A 12751-nucleotide genomic window follows, 5' to 3' on the forward strand; every position below is an offset into this window, starting at 1 on the left:
CACCGTTAACTAAATACAAGTTATCATCGTTACAGTTGCTGTTGGAAGATGAAGAAATAAGAAAACCAAGAACCAACCCTTTACTTCTTTCTTGTTCAAAGACATCATCACCAACAAGAACCATCACCTATGTTGGACTAACCATCGACTACCACCCAAGAACACCCCTTGTGTGTATGTTATTCAAAAACAACCAAGACCCAAACGAGTCACACTGCTACAGCGATTTACTTTTTGTCGAACAACCACAATAAACACTGCTGCAGTAAGCTTACTTTTCTGTTTCTATTTTACGAATAGAAAATAAAGAAGATAATGGTGACAAATATATGAAAATAACGAAGATGAAGAGATTGATTGTTCTTGTCTCTAATCATGCTACTTTATCCATTATATAATCTTGATTATTGCCAACACATACTAACCTTATAACCCTACTCGTTAAAAAAAGGGAATCGACTACTAACTATTTGCCTCGTTCTCTCCTAGGGGCCACAGTTTCTCTAATTTTTTTATTTAATCCGTGACAGTGTTTGATTAAGTGAACCATGGTTTTATTTGCATACTTGGGCCATGAATTGGTTTACACTAGTGGGCCGAAATTCAGTCTTTCGGTTGGCCCAAGAAATCTGATGATGTGAGGTTATCAGTTAGTTCCTATGAAGGAAACAGTACGCGTGAATTGATACTGCAGTGCTCGTTGTTACCTTGTTCTAATTCCGTTAAATAGAAAATAAAGATGGGGAAGAGAAGTGATGTTGAGATAATACCCATGATGAAGAAACAAAAAATAGGATTTAATGATAGTAATCATACGTGATATATGATGGTGATTAGGAATGATAAGTATGAAAGTGATACGATTATGATTATGATAATAAAGATGATGATGATATAGGATAGTCACGATGAAGATGAATGATATCATGATAGAATGATGACAAAGGTTACGAATTATGATGATGTTGGTTATTTTATTTCTTCGCTGCCATTCGTATTTTTTTTAACACCAATGAAAACCCTTGTTTTGATCGATCAATGCAACTGGATCATTTATATTGTTTTTGGATTGGATTGTTATTGGGTTAAAAATCCAGTTCACTTTGTTGGGCCGAGATGAATAGGCTAAATATAAATGGGTTTCGTAGTATAACAGAAAGACAGTGTAGCTTGGATGGTTTGATGTGGTGTTGGGGAATCAGGAGGTCGCGGGTTCGAGTCCCGTCTCGTGCAGTTTTTTTTTCTTTTTAATGCTTCTAAGCTTTATGAATCCAAGGCCTTTAGTTTGAGGTAGTCTCCTTTTATAATTATTATTATTATTATTATTATTATTATTATTATTATTATTATTATTATTATTATTATTATTATTATTATTATTATTATTATTATTATTATTGAACATGTTAATACTATAAACATATTTATATTAAGAAACTAATAAAAGATGATATAGTAAAGATTATGTAAAAAGATTACAATTATATTAATATGTGTACGATTATGTAAATGATTATGAATTATGATTTTTGAAGTTATAACTATAAGTTTAGGAACTAAACACGAAGATTTTTATGACTATTAATAATATTATTAATACTATTGTTATTATTAGTATTATCATTAGTATTATTTTTATCATTACCAGTATTATATTTTTTTAGTATTATTATAATTTGTTGGGGTGTGTTATGATGAATATCGTATGAATGTGTGTGAAGGTAGGAAGATTGTAGAGAGAAAACTAGAATTCTATTCCACAACTTCCTTGAACACTTTTACAAATCTTTGGCTATGTGTGTAAATGACTCACATCTAAGGTTGCCTTGTGGGATATATATAGCCCTCGTCTATATCCCACCTTTACAAGGCTTAGCACACAATCTATGCAATTCTCGGGGTCCTAACAATCTCCCCCTTTGCATTGATTGTGTGCAAAAATTTAGCAACCTCACAAATTACATACAAAAAAATCTAAAACTACAAGTCTAGTCTTCGATTTATGTATGTAGCCGTTGTTGACGATCTTGAATTTCTTGAATTCTTGGAGCTTCAACGGACTTCTTGAGAATCTTCTTTGAATTTGCGCGAATTGTTGAAGATCTCGTACTTTCCCTTATATCTCCCCCTCAAAATGTGATTAACTCTTAAGCATATTTTGATCTGAGAGGGAAAGGGTATCAGAGCCTACGCAAAGATAATCGACATTGAATCTTCATGCATAGCTCCCCCTTGACTAATGCGGAAACTTAATCAAGGTATCAGAGTTAGGAATCGTGGTAAGCATGTGTTCACTCCCCCTGGAAAGAATAATCGGTACCCCTGGAAGTAAGAACACTTTCTCCCCCTTGACAAGTTACGTCGGTCAAGGTATGATGTTTAACATCTCTTTGAAGACCGGGTCCTATACAGAAGTATATGGAAACCGTATTGAAGTTAAATCATCTTCGTTTGAAATACCACTGATAGGTATTATCAATGGCATCTATGGATTCTTCACTCCACTTTGTTGGGACACTTGGTTTAGCTTTTGAGAATAGTTCCGGTGGAATTGAAGGGAATGAAGTTTTAGCCATATGCACGGATCTTGGCTTAAGCTTGAGTAACTCTTTAAAAGAGTATTTGGTTTTTGTTGTTGCGGAAACGTGTGTGGTGCCAGCTTTGATTGACACTTTTTTCGGAAACTGAATCTTTGAAGTTTTAGAAACTAGGTCAACTTTGGTGCGAGGGGTTTTTCTCGGACCTATGGATGACTTCTTGGTTTTGTGTGGAAACCAACCATATTGATCGCGATAACCCGTAATTTCTCCATTTTCCCCGTATGTGGTTTTCAGAAACGGACGATTCACGTTGGTTTCATAACCAGAATAAATCTTCTTGCTCGAGGAAAATGTTGTCTTTGGTTTAGGAACTGTAGGAGGAGTGGATTTCGTCTTGATGACCTTCTTTTCAACCGTTTGAAGAGAATCTGGAATCGTAGTCGTTGATTTATCCACTACTGATATCGGATCAGTATTAACTCCTAGTGACACCATTTTGGGTTTCGGAATTGGTGTTGATTTAACATCTAACTCCTTTTGTAACTCAGACATGCGTTTCTCAAAGTCACACATTAATGTTTGATTTTGCTTGTGAAGTTGAGTGATGACCTTTGAATCAAGCTCACGTTCCTTGGAAAGTATCAGTTTTTCAACAACCTGTGAACTTTGAAGAGTAATCACTTTCTTTTGAAGCTTTTCAGATTCTGATTTACTGTATGCAACGAGAGATTCCAGTTCTTTGATTTGCGCTTGCAACTTGGAAATCTCTGAAGATGTCGTTTGAACTTCTTGTTCTTTCATCTGTTGAAGTTCTGTTTGAAGTTGTTGATGAAGTTTGTATTGTATAAAGATACAATTGGAAGGTTCACTTCTGTTGTGGCATGAACAACTATATTCATAATGTGCAGTCTCTTCAACAGACGATGGTTCTCGTGGAGTCATTAACAAAGCAATCGACTCAAGTTGTGTAGCTTTTGTATCTTCCACAAATCTGATAAAAGCACATTTTTCGAGAGTGTTGTAACAACAAGAACATCTCTTGTCTTGATGATTGAATCTTACAATGAAATCAGGTGTCATCATCACGAAACGTTGAATAATAGCAAGTATTATCGCCTTTTCTCCCCCTCAAAATATGATTCCGGTGAATCAAATTTTGTTTTCGAACGTTTCGTTAACTTTCGTTAAGTCCTCCTTAGTCTAGATTCGGTAATGGACTGGTTTGGCAAGGAATTAGATTCTGTAAAGGACTAAAATTATCAAATCAGCCCTCAGATTCGGTATAGGACTTATCTTGCAAAAGTCTGAAACTATCAGGGACCAAAATTGACAAAATTGCTCCTGATTTCCAAACTTGGGCTCAAGTAACTGTTGGGCCAGATTCGGTAAGCCCAATTAATTGTCCAAATAAGATCTGTTAGTCCCAACCAATACCGAATTAGATACCGAGTGTGATTCAATTGCAGGTACCGAAGTCAATACCGAATGGTATACCGAATTGTATACCGAATTGAATCAATAACTGAATCTAAATGAGATGCAAACCGAATCACCAACAGAATCATATACCGAATATGATTCAAAGCAGCCTGTCACTGTTACCGTTCATCTTCATTGTGAACACCTATAATCATGGGAATCAATTTGATGAAATAACTGTTGGAAATCTATTGCCACACCTTCCAATAGCAGCGATTAACGATTTTAAGAAGCAATTTCGATTCAAAACAGCATCAAAACTGAAAAATCATTGAAGAACCTCAACAATGAAGATGAAGAACATGAATATTGAATTTTCGATTCATTAGCTTTTAAATCACGATCTCTTCTTCAAAATTGCTTCAAATCATGAATATAACACTCGACTAGCATCAAATCGTCCAGAAACAACATACATCAATCCAATTCATGAATTGTTGACTTTTTGAAAAAGTCAAACCGACTTGAATCATGAATCAAATGATGTATTTGATTCAAATTAACTGTTCTCGAAGCTCGTATAGGTGTTTAGAAACTTGTATCAATGATTAATTTGAAAACAGTAAAATCAATCCAGAGAGCTCAAGGCTTGCTGTTTCAGGTCGAAGGATGAAGAACACGATTTGAAGAATCAGTGAATCTGTTGTAGTTAAGCTTTATATGATGTTGTTGATCATAAATCTCGATGATGATATGAATCTGTTGTTGATCGATGGATATATGTTTAGAAGGGAGAGAGATAGATCGATGTATCTGTGTATACAGGAGAGAGAGAATGATCGATGATGATGTATCTCTGTATTCGGTACAGTAGATGTACAGGGTTAGGAGACAAGATTCGGTATTCCTTTTTTTTATTATTATTATCCGATGTACTGTACAGTAATTGTAGGGGAGAGAATAGGAGTGATTGATGTCACGTGTTTTTAAGAGAGAGTTGTAATTGATCTGATGTGTACAGTATCTGATTAATAAAAAAATAGATTCGGTACTTTTGACATTTTTAAAAGTATTGTAGCAAACAAGATCCGGTAATTTTTATTTTGGACAAAAATTCGGATTCGGTAAAAAAATTTGTTCGAAGATTCGAAGATTCGGTATGAATATTCGAAGATGTGTATGAAGATTGGATGAAGATTCGAAGATGAGTATGAAGGTTGGATGAAGATTTGAAGATTTGTATGAAGGTGGTTTGAAGATACACACGATATTCGGATTGACACTCGAATGAGCTTCCGCTCTGATACCAAATGTTGGGGTGTGTTATGATGAATATCGTATGAATGTGTGTGAAGGTAGGAAGATTGTAGAGAGAAAACTAGAATTCTATTCCACAACTTCCTTGAACACTTTTACAAATCTTTGGCTATGTGTGTAAATGACTCACATCTAAGGTTGCCTTGTGGGATATATATAGCCCTCGTCTATATCCCACCTTTACAAGGCTTAGCACACAATCTATGCAATTCTCGGGGTCCTAACATAATTAGAATTTTAATAAACGAATGATATTTATATAAAAATATATTTTTACATATATCCTAACTATAATAATAGTACATATTGATTTAAATAAAAAGTTATTATTATAACATACCAACTAAATTGTGTATAACAGATAAACATATTTTAATATAATCATATATATATATATATATATATATATATATATATATATATATATATATATATATATATATATATATATATATATATATATATATATATATATATATATATATATATATATATATAAGAATATTAATTATTTAACTAAAATATATAAATAGTTATAATTAAACTATTTATTAATATAACATACAAGTTATTAAGTATATTAATATTAATATATAAAACTTGTTTAATTATAATTATATGTGTTAATATATATATAAATGATATAGGTTCGTGAATCCGAGGCCAACCCTGCATGTTCAATGTCATCATATGTATTTTTACTACAAAATACAGTATTGTGAGTTTCATTTGCTCCCTTTTTAAATGCTTTTGCAATATATATTTTTGAGACTGAGAATACATGCGCTGCTTTATAAATGTTTGACGAAATAGACACAAGTACTTAAAACTACATTCTATGACTGGATTATTAAACCGAATATGCCCCTTTTTAGTCTGGTAATCTAAGAATTAGGGAACAGACACCCTAATTGATGCGAATCCTAAAGATAGATCTATTGGGCCCAACAAGCCCCATCCAAAGTACCGGATGCTTTAGTACTTCGAATTCATCATGTCCGAAGGGAGTCCAGGAATGATAGGGGATATTCTATATGCATCTTGTTAAGGTCGGTTACCAGGTGTTCAATCCATATGAATGATTTTTGTCTCTATGTATGGGACGTATGTTTATGAGAAATGGAAATATGAAATCTTGTGGTCTATTAAAATTATGAAATGATTATTTATGATAAACTAATGAACTCACCAACCTTTTGGTTGACACTTTAAAGCATGTTTATTCTCAGGTATGAAAGAAATCTTCCGCTGTGCATTTGCTCATTTTAAAGATATTACTTGGAGTCATTCATGACATATTTCAAAAGACGTTGCATTCGAGTCGTTGAGTTCATCAAGATTATTGTTAAGTCAATTATAGTCGGATATATTAGGAAATGGTATGCATGCCGTCAACTTTCAATGTATTGAAAGTTTATCTTTTAAAAATGAATGCAATGTTTGTAAAATGTATCATATAGAGGTCAAGTACCTCGCGATGTAATCAATTGTAATGTATTCGTCCAGATGGATTAGGACGGGTAGTTAGAAAAATTCCTTTTTAAACTCTTCCCACGTCAAGCTCATGCATTGCTCTTCCCCATATAATCGGATTTTATCGTCCCACCACAACTTGGCCTCTTCACGCAACATACTAGAACCGTACCTCGTCTTCTTCTCGGGAGGACACTCCGCGGTACGGAAAGCCCCCTCGATGTAGGAGATCCAACATGTGCTTTTCAATGGGTCCCTTACTCCATTAAATATAGGAGGTTGAGCATCCTTAAAATTTTTGTAATGGAAGTCTCGCCTTCCATGCCCACCACTACCATCACCCCCTTCGCCCCGAGGATGAATGTTTCTAGCTTCTAATGCCTCTTCAATTGCGGCATTCATTCGCTCATTGATTAACTCGGTTACTTGCCCATCAACCGATTCTTGGAAAACCTTTCGGACATCCTCAAGAAATTTCGCTCTTTGCTTTTTAATGATGGCCTCAACCTTGGCCGTAAACTCGAGGTCCTCGCTCGTACCTCCTTCATGGTTCTCGGGTCCGTTTCTCGTCTTCATACTATAAAACGGAAATAGATTAAACAATGTAACGAAAGGATACAACATAATATTCATGTACACCTCACCGCCCCATCTTGCTCAACAATCGTCGTACATTGCTTGTTTGACACGATTTGAACCCGTAACAATGGTAGCTAATCATTGTTACGCGAGCACGTCGCATTAACTCGCTAGTACAACGTCTATCTCGCTTGATGATTGCAAAACACAACACAAAACAATTAGCGCATAGTTAGTTCACCTAAACCTAGGCACTAACCAATCCCCGGTCTGACCCGCCTCCTACAAGTCCCGCATAACGTGCATACACAATAAAGTCAAAGTCTATGCACCTATCTCAAATCGCCTAAATCTCTTAAACCATGCTCTGATACCACTTGTAACAACCCAACCCATTATCCAACTGAATACGCGAAAAATAAAAAAAATAAAAAAATTATACAGAACAGTGCGCGGCGCGCAACACCTTAGGGTGCGCGGCGCGCACAAGCTGTTTCAGCTTCTGTCCGAAATTTACGTTTTTCGTTTAAAGATCTCCCACTTCCAGACATATTTAGACGAAACGCTTTTCACAACATGTTCTAATATGTAAAACTAACACGTTTCAATAATAAAACAAGTTTTACGAACCGGGCCCACATATGGCCGAAATACGAGTTTCATACAAAATGCAAGTTTCGACCACACTAGTTTAAATTTCAAACGACACTAGAGCATGATGTTTGGGGGTTAAACTACCCAAATCTTGGTCAAACTTCAAAAGCTAACACATCCAAAAAGCGTCCCCTATCAAAACAAAGCGGGATCACTAATCTAAACAAACGCTCTTACCCTTGTCCACGTCAGAGCCTATAAAAAGGTAAACAACGAGAGGATAAGCAAAATGCTTAGTAAATGCAATAATTACACACATACATATATAACCTACTTACTTGGAATCACTTACACAATTACCTCATACACGCTAGCATTTAAATTAGCATACCATCGCAAGGTATAACGCTAAACCTCCGATAACACAAGCTAGCACAACAATAGCATATAACGCGAACAATATAATATGCTACACTACAGCACATAACCATGGTTAACCAATCGTACAAAGGGAACGATTCTCGCGACTGAACCGTTAGCCATGCAGACGCCACTAGTATGCATCACTAGTCCCTTGGGTGGTATCGACGCCCGAACTTTAAACCCACCCGTCACGTGAAATGTGGTATCGAACGCCCGAACTTTAAACCCACACTTCACGCCCACGCACATATATGATATGGTATCGAACGCCCGAACTTTAACCCATATCATATGCCACACATGATGATGAGGTATCGAACGCCCGAACTTTAAACCCTCATCCCATGCCCACATGATGTGGTATCGCATACCCGAATTTAAAACCCACATCACATTTCGCACAAGTAAATACATTACATACACACATGTATAATTATTCCACTCACCTTATTGCCTTTTGGTGAATGCTAAATCGAGCTTGCAACCTTCAACGTAACGCACCTATTACATTATACACAATATTAATCACACATTCAAGTTGGTGAACCAACTTACTCGCCACCCAAGTGTCATTTTGACCCATCTCAAGGTTAGCACACCCATTTTGGGTCATCAACACACCCAAATAACACCCACCTACTTAATATCAAAGTGTGCTAGTGATTAACTAACCAATTAAGACTCATAACCACCAATTAACACTTTGAAACCCTAGGTTAGTTATTATTGAGTCTTCATGACTCAATCTTACCCAAGAACCCTCAAAATCAACAATATTAGGTTTTATGTTCAACACTAACTCAAACCCTAACCCTTAAACAAATTAAAATAAGGAAATCAAAGTTAGAGCTTACCACCACAATCACAACGTAGCTAGTGATTAGATGAACAACTTTAACACACGCGGTTTGGCCCGAAATCAACTTCTTCCTTTTTGATTTGAGCTTTCTCTCTCTCAAAGTGTTTCTCACTCTAGAACTTTTAATTGGAGAGATGAAGTGGTTGGTGGAAATATTGAAAGTGTTTCATCCGCCACACAACTGGCCATTTACAGCCTTGAACTCGTCCTCAAGTGAAAAGACAAGAATGCCCCTCATAAACTTTCATTTAAAAAACAGAAAACTGTGCACAGGGCTAGTGCGCCACGCGCACCCATAATTGTGCGTTGCGCGCACCATGGTCTGGACAGCTTCTGACTTCTGTTTAAATACACAATGCTATCCACACCCTATGTACTCTATTTACAATCGGTACAATAATTATTTGGGTCTTACACAAACATATGTTCATTACCACAATTTACATGGTAAATTGTTAATTATATGAAATGTTCACATGTTACACAAAGAAATATGTACTTGTGAACGGAAAACTATATACTTGATTACATAGGCCAATTTTAAGTTTTTTGGACTATTTTTTGTTCATTCTTACTCTCCATCAACAATAATGGGTGATTCAATCTACTCACATGTGAAAATCTTTGTAAATTAAAATTTCTCGCAGTTCTCGCTTTTTTGTGGTTCTCGTTTGATCTTTTGACATATATATATACACACACACACCCCCTATTATTATAACACACACACACACATTATATATATATATATATATATATATGAGAAAGAGTTTTAAAAAACTAAAGGGAAAAATTATTTTAAGATGAACAATAATAGGTACACTTATTTCACAAGGTGAACAATGATAGTGAAATAGAATATGGTCTTCAATGAATAATTGTCATTGTACATGTTCTATGTATAATAGTTTTGCATAGGCTAAAGCTCAAGGCAACAGTAAATTGTATGGATATGGCTAAAGCATGTAAATCTATTACAATAGCCCTTTGTATTGTAAGGTAATTCACTATTGAGTGAAATACCTTTTTTAATTTAATTCATGTTTTTTTTCCCAAAAAAGAGAGAAAAAATAAGAAAAAAAGGACAACAGTAAATTAAATGGAAAAAAATATTAAATACCTAAAGTCATTATGTTGTACAGTACATATCTAGTTTTAGGCCCAATTAACCATTCAGGCTTGCCTGAGTGGTCACCGAATTGTCCAATAAAGCACACCATCCGAGTTCAATTCCTAGCTATGCTAAATTGGCAAAAAGAAAGTGTGACTAGAGGGTGCGCATAATGCGCAATTCACCCGGTACCAGGTCTCGCGCTCGGGAGGCTTGATTACCCGAGGTTTTACCATCTATGGGAAGTCAATGTGCTCGTTGATAGGAGGATTCCTCGCTTACTAAAAAAAAAGTTTTAGGCCCAAGTGACACAATTATTATGTGCAGCTTTTAATTTAATTATTAAATTAAAAAAAATTCAATAATCCAATATCTATTAGCCCATTCAGAGAGTGTTTGAATTGGATAATCATAATCAAATAATCAACTGTATCAAAATGAATAGTGTTTGGATTTAATTATGTTGTTTGATAACGTAATAATCAGATAATCAGTTATCTGAGTGTTTGGAAAAAACGAATTATTTGTAGCTTAACATGTAAAATTACCAAAAGGGTCATCCTTTTAAAATAAAAAATGTTAATAGGAAATAAAACAAATTATAATTTATACACACACGACACACTTATTATTAAATATATAAGTTATAGATTGTGTGTAAAATATGTTATGTTTTATTATTATTTTCTACCTGGAAGACTATCAATCAACTGTAACGAAAATGTTACGCTATAAATATGAGTATCCTAGTTGTCGCGATAATGTTGTGCTACTGAAAGTTGAGTTAATTTTTTTTAACTATAAGGCTTTATATTAGAACATGTTTTGAAGGGGTATTAAGGAGAAAATGGTTGAGCAAGTCAAAAGTCAATAACGTGGTTTTCCTACAGCAACTCCACCTTTGCTTCTCCATTTCTGCGTTTTGAACATTAGAAAACGTACTTAATTGATTTTTACTTGTAATTTAACAAACACTATTATTTGATTATTTACGATTTGTAAACGTGATAATCAAAAAATCAACATGTAATCGCAACCCCAAACACCCCCTCACTATTAAAATGGCTACTTCATTTTTTATACTCCGTAATTCATACACTGTAGCTACAAAGTTCAAACCAGTAAGTCTCGTCACCATGACGTGTTTTTGGTAGGGATGATGATGGGTGATTTTTTTTTACAATTTACGGGGAATTCGCTCTATGATGTCATGGCCGGTAAAATTCTCCTTTCCGTTGCCCCCGCAACACAATGTGCGTAAGGTGACCTTGAGTGGATTCAGAGTTGTCTCAACAATTTAAATATCCTAGATGAAAATAAAAATGGGCCCACATATATGTTAAAGTTTTTTACTACGCATAAAAATAATACTCCAATTTATCTATTTTTTACTTACACTGTATTTAAATATTAAAAACAATATAATTTTAACTTTAATTGGCAATTTTTTATTTGATTTAATTAAATATATTGAGAAAGATATTTACATATTTAAAATTTTGGGGTTTTCTAAATTCTTAGGCCTGGGCGGTTGCCTATCTTGCCTATGCTCGAAGACATCTCTGGACTGAATTTCAAAGTCAAGAGATAACCTTGTATACAATGTTGTAGTTCACGGAAGTCTCACATATCAGTCTAGTAGCACTAGAGCTACAAGACAAGGTTAACACTTAACAGCCTTAAATAATCCAATACATATACATATTTACTTATAAATATTGAAAATAAAACTTATAAATTTAGGTAAAACTCAAACCGTTGATGAGTTTGGAAATCTTTCTTATCTATAATAAGAAAAGTTTTATGATGTCATTTTTTTTGTAAAAAACCCAAGTGGAAAAATCTCACCCGTAAGATGAGTTTTTAAAGTTTAATCTCAACCATTTAAATTAGTGATGGCATCATTAGGCTTTCTAATCAACAGTTACGCTTTCTAATTACAATAGTGCCCACTTCGGTTTTGATGGATCCCTAAAAATTTGCCAACAAACTGTTTCACAAAAACTGATTCTCTTTCTAATCATTCGAGGGTTCCCTTCTCCTCTTCAATCTTCTTCTAATTCTTCATAACAAATTAAGTCTTCTCATATCCGCTCCATATTGAATCAGGTATGCAAAAATTGTTGTATGGTGTAAAGATCTATGTCTACTTGATTTGTTTGTTTCTTTCGCTTTGTTTTTTGTTTTAAAATTTATTAATCATTAATCATTGACATGAATACGAAAATTGAAGATATCAGGGAACAGATTGATCGTTAATCAGGGTTAGTGTTCTTATCAATTTGTATGAACATAATTCATCAAATTCAAACGGTTTTCTGTTGCAAATCTAAACAAGTTATTAATGTGAGATTTATCAAATCATTCTATTAAACCCTATTTTTCCTTTCATCTATATGGCGGTCACGCAATTCACCAGACAAGTTCGATTCTAGA

The sequence above is a fragment of the Rutidosis leptorrhynchoides genome, chromosome 1 (genome assembly GCF_046630445.1).
Source record: "Rutidosis leptorrhynchoides isolate AG116_Rl617_1_P2 chromosome 1, CSIRO_AGI_Rlap_v1, whole genome shotgun sequence".
Classification (NCBI taxonomy): Eukaryota; Viridiplantae; Streptophyta; class Magnoliopsida; order Asterales; family Asteraceae; genus Rutidosis; species Rutidosis leptorrhynchoides.